Below are 15948 nucleotides of genomic sequence, written 5' to 3' on the forward strand. Positions count from 1 at the left end.
TTCAGCACTCAGCTTAAGGCCATTCTCCTTAGCAATTCGATTGAGGTCATGTGGCTGGTTCTGGCCAATGACACATTAATACTTAATAGAAGTGGTTTGACACTTTCTGGCTATGGCACTGAAAAATGTGCCTATAATTTCGTAGGATTATTTTTCCACAACTATGTGATGGAGAAAGCTATTTATTCCATAATTACCCATCTAAAGGTGGTGGTTCTAATTCCCTGAGTGCTCTGTGGACTTAAGCACCACCTGACCCATGTGGAATCCATAGTGTGTAGTTGAACAAACTTTCATAATGTTGACCACTGATATTTTGGATTTGTTTCTTTTCACAGTATAAATTAGGCTATACTGACTAATACGGGCCTCAAACCTAAAGAGTCAGAGGGTACAACTCAGATAAATAGCAAGAAAAAAAAAAGGAAAAAAAAAGATAAAGCTAACAAAACATATGTATAAGATCAAGATTGAACATACAGTATTATCCTAGGATTCTAGGGCTTCCCTGATAGCTCAATTGGTAAAGAATTCACCTGAAATGAAGAGACTGGTTCAACTCCTAGGTTGGGAAGATCCCATGGAGAAGGTATAGGCTACCCACTCCAGTATTCTTTGGCTTCCCTTATAGCTCAGCTGGTAAAAAATCCACCTGCAATGTGGGAGACCTGGTTTCTATCCCTGGGTTGGGACGATCCCCTGGAGAAGGGAAAGGCTACCCACTCCAGTATTGTGGCCTGGAGAATTCCTTGGACCGTACAGTCCATGGGATCACAAAGAGTTGGATGTGACTTTCACGTTCTAGATGCAAGTTGTGTGTATGTTTCTTGTTTATACTCAGTATTTTCATCAAAATATTATATTCATAAAAATATTATATTTCATCAAAATAGAATTTTCATAAAAATATTCCTACCCTGACTACATACAAACTGAGTTCTCAGTAAAATCTGGTCAAGAATATTGTCCTATAATAACTATAATACTATATTAATCATCAGAACATATGTTTTTGGAATGTGTGATTAAAAAAACAAGGAAACCCATTTTAATGATGAATTTTACAATAACTGTGGATTTATTTTCCTGAAACTTTAATGTGCTTATTCTTTTTGAAAGTTAAGAATATATATTCCTTCTTTTGTAACTCACTTAGGTTAAACTTTTAAACTACTCATGACTACCTTCTCGTTGAACAAAACCTATAATTCTTCCAGCTCCGACTATCCTAGAAAACCAGGATTTCAGCACTATTTTTATTTGTTTTTTTAATTTGTAGGATACTGTTAGGGTAGGATACTAATTTTGTCAGTTTTCATTATTTTTTTTTAGAAAAAAATGAGTTGAATCCTGGAAACTTAATGAACTCATTTTCATTAAAAATAGCTTAGAAAATTATATTTCTATAATATTTAAGCTATACTCAACACTCTCCTTCAGATTTATTCATTATAAAATTATTCAGTAGAAAAAATGTAGCATGAATAAATCAAACTCTGTAATAAAGAATCTCACAAAGTAGATAGTACTATGGCATTAATTCATATCTCTTAATTGCCTTAAAGAATACAGTAGTATTACAAAGGAGGGGGAATTAGCCTAGGATTAAAATAGCCAAAAGAACAAAACTTTCTGAGCACACATTTCCTATCACTGTAAATACACTAAAGAGAAAATAAGGACTCAAGTATTTAATCTTCCCCAACCTCACCTTCACCTGGGTATTCTCATCCCTTTTTAACTTCTAAATAGTAATCTAAAAGAATCTTACCTGTGTTCAGGGAACTGGTTCACACCATAGTATCTGAATTCCACTTTCTTTCTTCCAAATTTTGTTCACTAACATGAAATCTATGGTCTCTGTTACTGTTAAAGCAATACTACTTATGTGAGACAGCTGCTATGGGCATATAGACTGAGGGGGTTGATCCCCAGGATCAGAGATACAGACCAATGGCACAAGAATTCAAAGCCAAGGTCTTGAAAGAGCTGTAATAATAGCACCCTTCCTGCTACTGACATTGTGACCAGTAGGACTGGCAACACCACCAAACAGCCATCCTGGGTACTAATCATTCTGTGCTATCATAGACAAGTACTTCAGCTCATTCCATGAGTGTTTTAGTTGGTGCATGGAAAGCTATGACAAATTTAGACAGCCTATTTATTGAAAAGCAGAGACATCACTTTGCTGACAACGGTCCATATAGTCAAAGTTATAGTTTTTCCAGTAGTCATATATGGATGTGTGAGCTAGACGATAAAGAAGTTCTGAGCACCAAAGAATTGATGCTTTTGAACTGTGGTGTTGGAGAAGACTCTTGAGAGTCCCTTGGACTGCAAGAAGATCAAACCAGTCTATCCTAAAGGAAATCAACCCAGAATATTCATTGGAAGGACTGATGCTGAAGATGAAGCTCCAATACTTTGGCCACCTGATGCAAAGAGCCAACTCATTGGAAAAGACCCTGATGCTTGAAAGATTGAAGAAAGAAGGAAAAGAGGGCAACAGAGGATGAGATGGTTAGATAGCATCACTGACTCAACAGAAATGAATTTGATTAAACTTCAGGAGATAGTGAAGGACAGGGAAGCATTGTGTGCTGCAATCCATGGGGTGGCAAAGAGTCAGACATGACTTAGTGACTGACCAACAAAAACAGTGCATTCATACCATGAAATTCTTGCTGTGGCACACAAGTATTGGCTTATTGAATAAAATGAGCAAATAGTCTGAATGATAGGCAATAACAACATTGTCCCTAAATTACTTCCCTCTCTCTTGATCCATTCTTTAGTTTAAAAAAAGAAATTTTAAAGAAAAGATGTTTTACTTTTTGAAGATTATATTCTAATTCAGTAAAAGTTTCCATATATTCTAAGATTTGTATCTATCAAAGAAAATTATTATATCTTATAGTTTGTACTCTTTTAAATCTGTACTTTTGTATTTGAAACTGCACATAAAATCTTTGAGTGATTGTACTGAGTGATAGAACTGAAGTAAGCTTGATTACTTTGTCTTGAAAATCACTGTGCTACCACTTTTTAAATTGCTAAATTTAACACATTTCTGTACTACAGGAGTTAGAGATATAGACTGTACCAGAATTAAGCTGGAGTAATTTCAAGTCATTAAAAATGTACTCTAGAAATGAATACAGGTAGCTAAATCTGTGCATGCCAGGGACTGAATATACCTATAACTAAGAGTTCTCCATATTAACTTTCAAATTACATATAATGCTTCTTAATAGGTAACAAATGAAAATATAAAACAAGTATGAAATGAAATATAAAGCAATAATGAATAAATTGATTGGAATAAGAAGTGAAAACCCACTCTAGTACTCTTGTCTGGAGAATCCCATGGACAGAGGAGCCTGGTGGGCTACAGCCCAGGGGGTCGCAGAGTGGGACACGACTGAGCACACACACAAATACTGAAAATAAAGTTAAATTTTAAGAATTTCAAAAGCTGATTTGATGTTACATACGCCACTAACTGCGGGCTTCCCAGGTGGCACTAGTGATAGAGTCAGTGAGTGATAGAGACTCAAAAGATTCAGGTTCAATCCCTGGGCCAGGAAGATCCCTTGAAGGAAGGCATGGCAACCCACCACAGTATTTCTGCCTGGACAATCCCATGGACAGAGGAGCCTGGCAGGCTATAGTCCATAAGGTCGCAAAGTCAGACACGATTGAAGTGACTTCGCAATCACTCACATGCTACTAACTGCAGCAACCATCTTTTTACTCTGAATAATTTTTTTTTTTCAGGGAGTAATGGTTTCTTATGCATGATGTTTAGAATTTCCAGTGCAGAAGTAATAAGTAATAAGAAGCAGAGTGGCTAACATTTGATTTAACTATTTTTGAATTCTCCGCATATAAGGAACCATCTTTTCACCTGCACTAAGACACTAATTTGACTGTCTTGTCCTAGGCACAAAATTGGGTTTTATAAAGTAAGAAAAAAAATGCAATGTTGCTATTGACTGTGAAACAATGAGACTTTTGAAAACAGCAGAAATGCCAACGAAATTGTAACTGCTTTTATACTGAAACAACAGCAAACACAAGCACCCACAGTCCTTTGAATTCTAAAGGTCCACATGTTGCATCTTCAGCCACTTTGTAGTGATAGAAATGAGAATACTGGACAGCTGAATTATCTATGCATAAGTGCCTCATTTGGTTTTGCTGGTGGTCGACTTCAGGAGGGTGTCTGGTGATGGGCCAAGGGGGATGAAACCTAGCCTACCTTCTTCTTGCCAAGCTGTGAACTCAGACATATGACTGCATCTAACCAGAGCAAGTGGCACATTGTACTAGTTAGCATAAAGACATGTATTTTCTTAAGGTATATCCCATAGGGCTGCATTTACCCAGAGGGTGTACCAATTCTGCTTTGTTCAAATATTCCCTTTAGACTACTGAAATATCTATAACTAAAAGAGATAATTTTAACCTTCACTTTTCTACAGGTCAATTTCTTAGACAGAAATTCACCCAGTATTTTATTAAAAATTCTTTCAACATTTTGTTTCTTATGTTAATCATGTAATAGATAAAGAATCAAATAATGCAGAAGGTCTCTTGTCCATCCCTCCAATTCTATTTTTAAATCCCTATTTTTGACACTTCTAATGAATAGCTTCATATCAATAATATTTATATTTTCACAACTCGCATTACACATTGTCTGCTAGTTGAGGATGTACTTTCTAACATACTCATATTTTGATAGTTTTTTTGTATAGTTCTTCTTTGTCTCTTGAGTATCTGACCTTCTCCCTACTGAGAGATATCTACCTGGCTTAGGGTTTAGAGAACATGAATATTTGCTGAAGGAAAAAAAAAAGCAAAGAGAAAGAATAAGGTAACAATCAGCTTCTTATCTGCCAAATAGGATTATCTCAAAAGACTATCATCTTGAGATCCATGCAATTGTCTTTAAAAAGAAATTCTAAATTGATTTAACCTCATCCTTGTTCTCTGCTTGCACTCTTTATTTCTTATGTCAACATAGAGTTTTCCAAATGTATAGAAAAACCATGCCTGTATCTAATAATGACTCAACAATAAATGAAGGCAGAAAGGAGAGAATGACACATGGAAAACCTTTTCACTGGATTCAGGGAGCTAAAGGGAGAGAAACACTGAGAAAGGAATAGGAAAGCAAGACTGCCAGACAACTACGCTTCCTAGAAAGGAGTTACATTTGAAACGCAGTGGAGACAATTGGCACAGAATGGACTTTTACCTTTGGCTCCTGTAGTAGGGAAAATGACCTCTCAAAGATGTCCACATGCTCATCCTTGGAACCTGTGAAGATGTTACCTTACTATGCTGATGTGACTAAAATAAAGATTTTGAGATGGGTAGATTATCCTGGATTACCTTTGTGGACCCAATGTAATTACAAGGGACCTTATAAGTAGAGGCAGAAAAAAGAGAGCAAGAGATGTGAAAATGTTATTCTGCTGGTTTTGAAGATGAAGGAAGGAGCCAAGAACTAAACAATGCAGGTGGCCTCAAACAATGCAGATGGCATGCTTGAGATGCCACAAAGTTAACAAGAGATTCTCCTATGAGCCTCCAGAACAAATGCAAACCTGCTGACACCCTTATTTTACTAAAGTGAAACCTATTTCAGTCATCTGACCTCTAGAATTATAAAATAATAACCTCATGTTGTTTTAAAACACTGGTTTAAACCCTGGTAACACGTTACAGGAGCAGTAGGATACCAATATATTTCCCTTCAGAACTCAGGCAATGACTGACAGCCGAACTCCCACCATATCACTTTAACATTGCCATCTTATTCAGGCAAATGGTGTCTGAAATAAGGTTTTCCAAGCCCTCTGCATTTCATCTGTGGCACGGATGCAAAATAGATAAGTAATGAATTAGTTGTGAGGACTCCCAGAAGAGATAGTCCACATCAGAGCCTGGGCGTGGTGTGACAGTTCGCTGGAAGGATACACAATGTAGCTGCATCTCACAGTTTTCAGCCAGAGGGACCCAAAGTGAGGCCATATCAGCCACGAAGAGGTATCAGACTCTGAACAAGCTGAGAGAAAAAACAGGCTCTACATTTAATCAGTCATAGACTCAGAACAGCAATCAGAAACTAGGTGGGGGTGAAAACAGAACAGTCCAAGACATAAAGATAGATTTTTTTTTTCTGCGCCTATGAGTTGTGATGCAGATATGTTTATGACAAAAGCACAACTACTTTAAACTATATCTCTCTTTGTTCCTACTTCTCCTAATTAGTTATATTGGCATTCACATCCTCTCTTCTAATTATCTCTGCCTCTTCAGAAAACTTATATTTCTTTTTCTATAAACCACAGACACTATCTTTTGATGCTCTACATTATTAGGTGAGAACCTTAGCACATTTTCATTCCCTTCACCTCTCCTCACATCCTCTCATCTCCTAAATTCTTTACGTTCATATTTTCTAGTAAACATAGTTTTCTGAAATTGATTCTAGAAACTTAAAACTAATAACATTATTCAGATAACTTGGATGATACGAATAAGACTTTTTAATACAGTACCAAGCAAAAATGCAATTGCATTGCGTTTTAATGTGACCCTAATTCTGAACTCTCAGTTTATTCTACAGATAATGTACACAGCATCAAGTTCAAGTGAACATCCATTTTCACCATCTATCAATTGCCTTCATTGTAAATTGAGGCTTTTCAGAATTCCCATTCTTTTCAAAGGCTGCTACTTATATATGGTTTTTGAATGTCTCTTTATTTACTTCTAGGTTAAATTCATATGTATTTATTTTCATATTTTCTCTCTTGGTTTAATATCTTGTTTTGTTGGAAATAAATTCTCCATTGAATTCTTTAGTAAACAAACATGCAATATAAATGTATATCACAAAAGAAAATGCCTTTATTCTTTCCTTACTTTTAATTTTTTTTTCATTTGGAACAGAATTCTAGATAGAAAATAATTTTTTTTAAAGTAAAAGCATTAGTCCATTGTTCTCTAATATCCAATGCTACCGATAAGACATCTGATACTATTCTCACTCTAGTTCACTTGTATTTAAATTTGATTTGTTTGTTAGTGTTTCAGTTTACTTATTTTTAGCACTTTTAATTTCTGCACAGAAGCTTTTTTTGTTGTTTGAATTTTGCTAATGCATATTCATTGCACAAGGCCTAAGTTGACACTTTTAATTTGAAGAATTTTTTCCTTTAGATTCAGAAATTTCTATTTCTATAAACTCTTTGACAACTTATCTCCTCAGGTTTTTCTACCCTCTTTCTAGAATTTCGATTAATCTTATTTTTTAAATCCTAGATTGATTCCTTGTATCTCTTTCCTCTATTCTGTCTCATTTTTTCCTACTTAGCTTAAGTTTCCTCAACTTCATTTTCCAATTTCCTATTGATTTATTACCTTATTTATAAAATATGTCACAAATAAGAATAGTTTATAAATCATAAGTATATAGCTTAATGAATTTTCACAAAATATAGCTGTGCAGCTATCATGCTGGTTAATAAACAGAATATATCCCCAAACTCGGAAGTTCTGGTTGTGTCTGCTTTCAGTCACTAACCCATCATATGTAAACAGTACTATGATACTGTTATATTTGCTGGGCATGCAAATATAATTAGATATATGCAAATATTACTTAGATCTGGTTCAGAAATTAATAAATTTGAGTACATATTCTTTTTTGCCTTTTTTATTTCACTCAATGTTTGTGAATTGACCCATTTTATTATATATAGCTATAGTTTATTAATTTTCTGATAATAAACTACTTTGCTTAATACCATGATCAGCATGTACATGTGAGGGAATTACCTAAGGCCAAGGAAAGCATCATCCAAAATAACCCTGTGGAAATATTTGCAAACAGGATTATGAACAGTCCCTGTCACTATACTGCCCAGCGTGTGACAGGTACTTCATACCTATCTACTGAAAGAGATGCAAGTATTAGATCAACAATATTGATCTAATTGACAGTTAAAATGAGCTATTTTTAGTAAGGGCAAATCTAATTTAAAGAAATAACTTCCTGTGAAAATGAATAACCATCAATTAAACCACATCTGTAGACAGAAGTCAAAATTCTCTTAACCCCCCATAAAACGTTCTAGATTATGAGAAACATAATTTTCTCACTCAAATTTGGAAAGTAAATTGGAATCTCCACTTGGAGATTCCACTTGAAGTGAAATTCCACTTCAAGTTATTTGAAAAATAACTTGACATCATTTAATAGGCTTGAGATGTACATAGCCAATGACTGAGTGACACTGCTCTTAGGTACAAATCTCAGAGGAACTCTAGCTGCTCTAAAATGTGTCATCGTTAGGACACAAATTCAACTTAGGTCAATGTAGAGCTGTTTCTAAAAGAACAAAATGAGAACAACTCAAAGATCTACTTTAGGTAAATAAGTTAAAATTATGATCTAATGAAATAATAGACTAATATATAGAAGCTAGGTGTATATGTACCCATTCAGATAATTCTCAAAAATATTCTATTAAATGAAATACATGATAGAAGGACATTTCACCCTATTCTTTGTTAATGCCTTTGAGTACATTAAATAAACATATACAGCAATTTGCACAGTAATGGATTCATTTATATGAAGCAAAATTTATAAAAAGGATTGGAAAAATGTATAGGCAGTATATGGCAGTGGTTTTTTCCACAGAAAAAGAAAATTGAATGCCTTGGGGAGGATAGTAAGCAAAAATGATGTCCTCAATTTTATCTGTAATGTTTTATTTCTATCACATATAAACAAAGAACGGTAAGGAATACTGCAAACTCTTACTGTTTATGATATTTGGGTACATAGATATTTGTTATTTCCTATTTACTTTTCTGAATTTAATTATCATAAATTTTGTAACTTAAAATTTAAATAATAAAAATATATAGTGCTCAGATATCCTTTTTTATCATTTATATTTTTAATAATCTTAACCATATAGAACCAGCCTCAATATACAAGAATAAGACATCTGTTTGAACTATGGTATATCATGCAAAGGTAAATAGCTTATAAATGATATTACAAGGAATCACTTAATACTCAAAGATTTTCACAGTGTATCATATAGCTGGTCACCCCTCCAAAATTTAACAGTGCAGCAAGAGCACTGAGGATTTTAATTTTTACTCTTGTTTATGTTGTTGACAGCTACTCTGAAAAAGAGATGTTTGAGAATTAGGCATTAGAAGGTAGGTGTTGGGCGATTGATCAAAGAAAGTTATATAGTTATTTCTACATATTTCTGGGAATGGAAAATCTGTCCTTGAGTTTGTAATGACTGTGTCCTTCTCACTGCCTGGAGAGATTATACATTTGTGTTTTCTAAAGCTCTTGATAGACTTTCAAGCTCTGCTGTGAAAGAGGAATAGGATTTTTAAAAAGGAAGTAAACTGAAGAGAGACTAGGATGGAGGGAAGTCCAGTTTAGGATTTTTCTAACACATTGCTCCACTGTGAAGATAGAAGCGCTTACGAATGACCGGAGCAATGTCAAGATTAGTGGGAATATAATAAATTGTCATCCAAGACTCAAGGTTCTATGCCTGTAGCATCCAGGCAGATGTACCATGACAGGTGATACACATGTAAATATGATTTGACGCTGTCAGTGATTTAAAACCTAGACTGCTGATTACCTGGTTATTACATGAACTGCTTCATTTTCAAGCCCATTATTTGAGACTCCACATGTCACTCATCATGCTGCATAGGGAAGATCTACTAATTAAACCTCAGGATACTTGTAAATTCTGGGAAACCACTGTGTATCTCTCCATAAATTAGTTTTGGAGGGAGGGAAACTGCCGGCTGGAATACAAGCCCCTTCTTTGGAGAGTCATCTTTACACTTACTAGGAAAATTTTTTAAGTAAGTAAAATTAGTATTTTTTAATCATACCTTTCACAGGCTGAAAATTTGTAATAATTATGCATTTTATACTTTAAGAATTCTCTTCTCTCCTGCTAGTCTGAGGATCAACTCATCTTTAATATCTTAATAGAATTGTGGTTCTGCTACTGGAAATGTGATATGAGTCAATGCAGAAACTTCAAAATAGAAGATCATGTTAATTCTTGAGGATGCAAGTTTATCTAGCATACCAGTGGAAAGAGAACTTTTTTTCTCACCAAACTTAATTTGGGGTACATTATAGGCTTTCAATAAATAAAGAACTCCATGAAAAAGACAACATTTGAACTAAATCAGGGATGATTATGCTAGAGCATAGTTGGCATAAGTGACTCTAGAACAAAGGCAAAGGGAAAGGAAAGCATGTTTATGAAATCAAAAGTTGCAATTATTCTGAACTCAAACAAGGATGAATTCTTATTTCCTTGTGCATAATTTAGGATTTTAAAGTCTTTCTAGTAGTTCTAAAAATATTTAGGACATTAATGGACTCATCTTAAGCCTGTACAGGCTTTCTAAATATATATTCATATTCATCTAATTGACAAATAAATCACTTTACATTCGTCTAATTGAGTGCTTTATGATTTTTTGCAAAGTATCATTAATGATTGTATTTGGGCAATGTTATTCATTTTATACATGAGGAAACTAGCATTAAAATGTAGTTAGAGAAGTATATGTTATCCTCTATATTTCATTTGATGCTTATTGTTGTGTAGAATTCCACTGAAGAACCAAACGGGAATACCTTTATCCATTTTGTTAGCATATGGATAGCTTCAAGTTTGGGGCAATTAAGATCACCACTGATATCAGCACGGTTACATTTGTTTGGTGGTATACAATACTACCTAAGAATTAATCAAGGGGTCTTAGAGTATTCATATTTTTAACTCTATGTTAAAAATGCTACAATTAAAAATGTTTAAAAGGAAAAGGAAAGAAAGACAGCCTTTTTAATTTCAGAATTTATATCAGGTATCAGTGTGTAGAAAATTTTAATAATAATTTGGAAAGTGACTTTCCTAAGTCACATGACTAGCAGCTATCAAAGATAGAACTTGAAACTTTTATTTTAAGTCCAATAGTAAATTAGGTCCAATTCCTATTTAATCTATAAGTTATCCAAATGAATGCAAATGACATCAGGATACAAGGAAAATTGAAGTTACCTATTAACTCAGCATAGTATTGAGTCAGTTACAATTCATTTGAATCAGTATTTTTAACCTAACCACAGATGTACATTGTTTTGGAAAAATAACATTTAACTCTCAAATTAGTTTATCTTCATAATCATCTTTCCTAGGTTAGTAAGGATATTTAGAACAACAAGATTATGAATTGGTATATTTCCAAAAGCATTTCCCATTACTTATTGACCACTGGGGAAAAATAAGGCTACTAGAGGATTATAAAAGCTGACTCATTTTTGATAATTTCTATTTAAAGCCACAAAGCGTACACAATCACAGGCTGAAAAGAAAAAGATATTTCATTTGTGACTGAATTACCAAATAATAGAATACCATAGAGAATAAAACCACATTTTAGGTAGGTGAATCAATGAAATACAGGTTGCCTTTTTTTTTTTTTTTTTTTTAATCAGAGTACATCATTTCAATAGTATGATTTTTTAAATTTTACAAGCAAGTTTGAATTTAAGAACCTGGAAAAAGATGTCACTAGCTTGTACACTTAAAAGGCATACTTTAGGCTTTACTTACTCATTGTGTCCTTTTATCTTTGTGGAAGATAGGTTTTCTGGAGAGCTGGAAAACTTGCATCAGATGCATTGCTCAGAAAGGGCTAAGGCCTGACAATGCTCTCTCCTCTCATCCAGCCTCACTGGGACCATTTGCCAAGATTTAGAGAGCCTGATGTCTGTAAACATTTCTATAAAAGGAAAATCAAGGAATTTAAATTCTTTGTATAGGCTTGGATAAATATATTGAGACTACATTCTCATCTTACTGGGCATAGTTAATAGATATGTATTATCCCTTCTCATCAAACTCTTATCCATTCAAACTATTTTCTGTTTAAATTTTGAAGTGCTTAATTGTAGATGTCTTAACTGTCTCCATAAAACATGGAGTTTTAAATATTTCCAATGTTTTGAATATTTCCAAATTCTCATTAATAGTTTCCCTTCAGTTATTGCTCCCAATTAACCTCTGTAGTTTCTTTAATACAAAAACATTGCACTTTCTATTATTTGCATTTTTATCTCACTAATAACCTTTTTCATCTCCATCTTTTGATTGCAAATCTAATTATTTTGAGATTACTATCACCTAAGTGTTGTAAAACCACTGTTATCAACAACTTCTTTTCATTAAAAAATTAAAATTTACCTTATCATTGTTCACTGCTCAGCATCCTGTTATACGCAGTGACCCTGAGTGGCTTTATAAACTTGTCTGTTATTTCAGAAGCCTTAGCCCATGATTCTCTAAATATATCCAGATGCACTAGATGAGTTTTGATTGAATCAAGCTGAAGAGTTTTATGTCCAGCAATATGCACCCAGATTTTAAGTTTTTCTGTTTAAATAAGTCTATTATCACATCTTGTGGCTCATATGGTGAAGAATCTGCCCACAGTGAGGGAGACCCGGGTTCAGTCCTTGGGTAGGGAAGATGCCCTGGAGGAGGAAATGGCAACCCATTCCAGTATTCTTGCCTGAAGAATTCCATGGACCAAGGATCCTGGTAGTAATTACAGTACATGGGGTCACAAAGAGTTGGACATGACTGAGCAACTAACACTTAACTATAAATATACATATCAAAACAAAGCAGTAGCATTCTCATGTTTGTAAACACACATACACACACACAAAGTAAACATTTAAAGAATAATAATTATCTTGCCCAGTTATTTTTCAGGAATTATTCTAAGCTCTTGGAAGTAAAGAGGATTATTTTATTTAATCTTTACAAAACTGTATGCCATAGGCACTATGATTTATCCCATTTTACCAAAACAAACAAACAAAAAATTAACTGTCTTTCCTGTTAGCTGAGTTCGCCACACCCACTCAGCTCCTTCTATAAATTTATCTCCTTCTACCCTGCTTTCCCCCTGCATTATATACTCCCTAGTTTTCCTCCATCCCTCCAACCCAAACTTTAGGCATGGTCTCAGCTCAAGGTCATTGCATACTTCCTACATTACCTCCAAATTTAAGCATCTGGAACAGAATCCACTTCACAAGTGTTTTTAATGACTTTTTGTTCTTTTCAACCCAGAGTTTGAAAAAAGATATGTCACAGTCAACATATTGCTTTTGAAATACCATAAAGGAGATCTCAGGCATACCTCCCTACAAAAAGCAAAAGGATCATTTTCCACCACAAAAAATCATGACAAAGAAAAAACTCAAATTGAATACAGTCATCCCATTAAATAGAATTTTATCCCTTAACAATTATTAGGGCTTGCCTGATAGAGCAAATTTAATTTTCCTATCTAGGGAATGGGTCACTTAGTGTTATTTTTTAATAAAATGACAATAAAATTTATAAAAACCAATTATAGATCTACATATGACTTAGCCCTTTGATAAATATAGGATAATTTTATAAATGGACCAACATGATAAATCAGAAAATCAATTGTATGTAATATAATTTAATTTACTATATTTCTGTACCTACATTTTTAGAAATATCATTTACATAATTTCTATATTATTTTTACAGAGAAGTTAGAAATGAAGAAACCTCTGTCAAAATCTTGGAAGTTTTCTTTGTGCAATATTTAACTGTTCTCCTCAAGGACATCTGAAAAAAAACAGTTTGGTTTAAGTAATAACTAATGTAGAAACAGTTTAATGATTTTTGTTGATTTTTTTTCTTTCCTTTAGTGAATTTTTCCCGTGATTGCATAGGCAATAGAGTTTAATTTATTTGTTATTATGAGGACTGGTGCCCAGCAGAATATTTTTTCCTTCTTAAGGCACTATCTCATAATGGTAGACTCATAAGAATTTATATACAATTAAAATGTGTAAATTAATCTGTACTTCCCCTCAAAGTCTGTTCATTTGGTCTTAGATAAAATTATTTTATTATAAAAATATCTCATGTATTTCTAATGCTAGCTAAATAATTCAAAATCAACTAAGTCAATTTCAATCAGCCTCCAATTAAAATAAATAAATTTTTTTAAAAAAGAAATACATTAAAAATATATTAAGAATTCATGCTGATATTTTTAATAAAATGATCCAATCATTTCTATGACACTATTTTTTTCTTTGTGATAAAGATAATAAATACTGAATTGGAGTTACTTTTTTTAATATCAAAATGTGTTCATCAAATTTAGAACTGTTCTTTACAGATTTACTCAGAAAAGTGGCAATCCTATTCAAAAGCTATCACTAAATCTTAAAATATTTCAGAAGTGTTCGTTTATCACCAGAGCCATAGAATTAAACACAAGAAACAAAACAACTATTCTACTTTAAAGCACAAATATAACTTTCATTGTTCCTTTTATATTTTCTCCTTTCTTCCTACCGTTTAACTTAGTTCAATTCAATCCATCCCATTTCCCAAAATTCTTCCAGCCTCAGCATTAACCTATGGAGTCATATGAACTATATGATATAGAATGACAGAAGAAAGTTAATAAACATACGGTTGTTGCTGCTGTTTAGCTGCTAAATCATGTCCAACTCTTTTGAGACCCCATGGACTGTGGCTCACAAGGCTTTTCTGTCCATGAGATTTCCCAGGCAAAAATACTGGAGTGGGTTGCCATCTCCTTTTCTAGGGGATCTTCCTGACACAGGGATCAAACCCGGGTCTTCTATAGTGGCAGGCAGATTCTTTACCACTGAGTCACCAAGGAAGCCCCAAACACATGGTAGTTACAAAATAAATGTGGTTAGGGATAACATAGTTGTAAATAATAGTATAATTAAATATCCAGTGTCAAAGGCTGCTTGTATAGTCTATACAAAGGGGAGTGTAATGTAGTAAATGTATCATTGCTTTTATCTGAAATTGTTCTAATAAATTTCATGTATTTTAAAAGCTAAATCAGAAAACGTAAATCAAAGTACTCAGCAAAATATAAAAGACAATTATCAAAGATAACAGAAATAAAAAGGCAGTACTTAAACTTCTATATTGAAAGCTGCGATCTCACCACGTGAAATGTTTTAGAAAATGTCATTTAAATGAGTACTACTGCAGCATAGGGAGACTGATTTCAAAAGAGAGAAATAACAAAACAAATGCTCCTGGATCAAGTACACACAGTGTTCACAAGACTAGAAAGACAAAGTTGGCACGTACTGTTGATAATGTATAAATGTTCTAGATAAACCAATTTAGATCTTTGATATCTTGAACCAATGGAATTTTTTAAAGAAATGGAAAAAGGCAAAATGGCTGCCTGAGGAGGCCTTAGAAACAGCTGACAAAAGAAGAGAAAGGCAAAAGAGAAACAGAAAGATACACCCATCTGAATGCTGAGTTTCAAAGAATAGCAGAGAGAGATAAGAATACCTTCCCAAGTGATCAATGCAAAGAAATAGAGGAAAACAATAGAGTGGGAAAGGCTTAAGATCTCTTTAAGAAAATTAGAGACACCAAGTGAACATTTCATGCAAAAATGGGCACAATAAAGGACAGAAATGGTATGGACCTATCAGAAGCAGAAGATATTAAGAAGAGTTGACAAGAATACACAGAAGAACTATACAAAAGAGATCTTAATGACTCAGATAACCTCAATGGTGTGATCACTCACCTAGAGTCAGACACCTTGGAGTGTGACGGCAAGTGGGGAGCATTACTACAAACAAAGCTAGAGGAGGTGATAGGATTCCAGTTGAGCTATTTCAAATCCTAAAAGATGATGCATTCAATACACCAGCAAATTTGGAAAACTCAGCAGTGTTCACAGGCAGGAAAATGTCACTTTTAACCAATCCCAAAGAAAGGCAAA

Source organism: Cervus elaphus, chromosome 12 (assembly GCF_910594005.1).
Source record: "Cervus elaphus chromosome 12, mCerEla1.1, whole genome shotgun sequence".
Taxonomy (NCBI): Eukaryota; Metazoa; Chordata; class Mammalia; order Artiodactyla; family Cervidae; genus Cervus; species Cervus elaphus.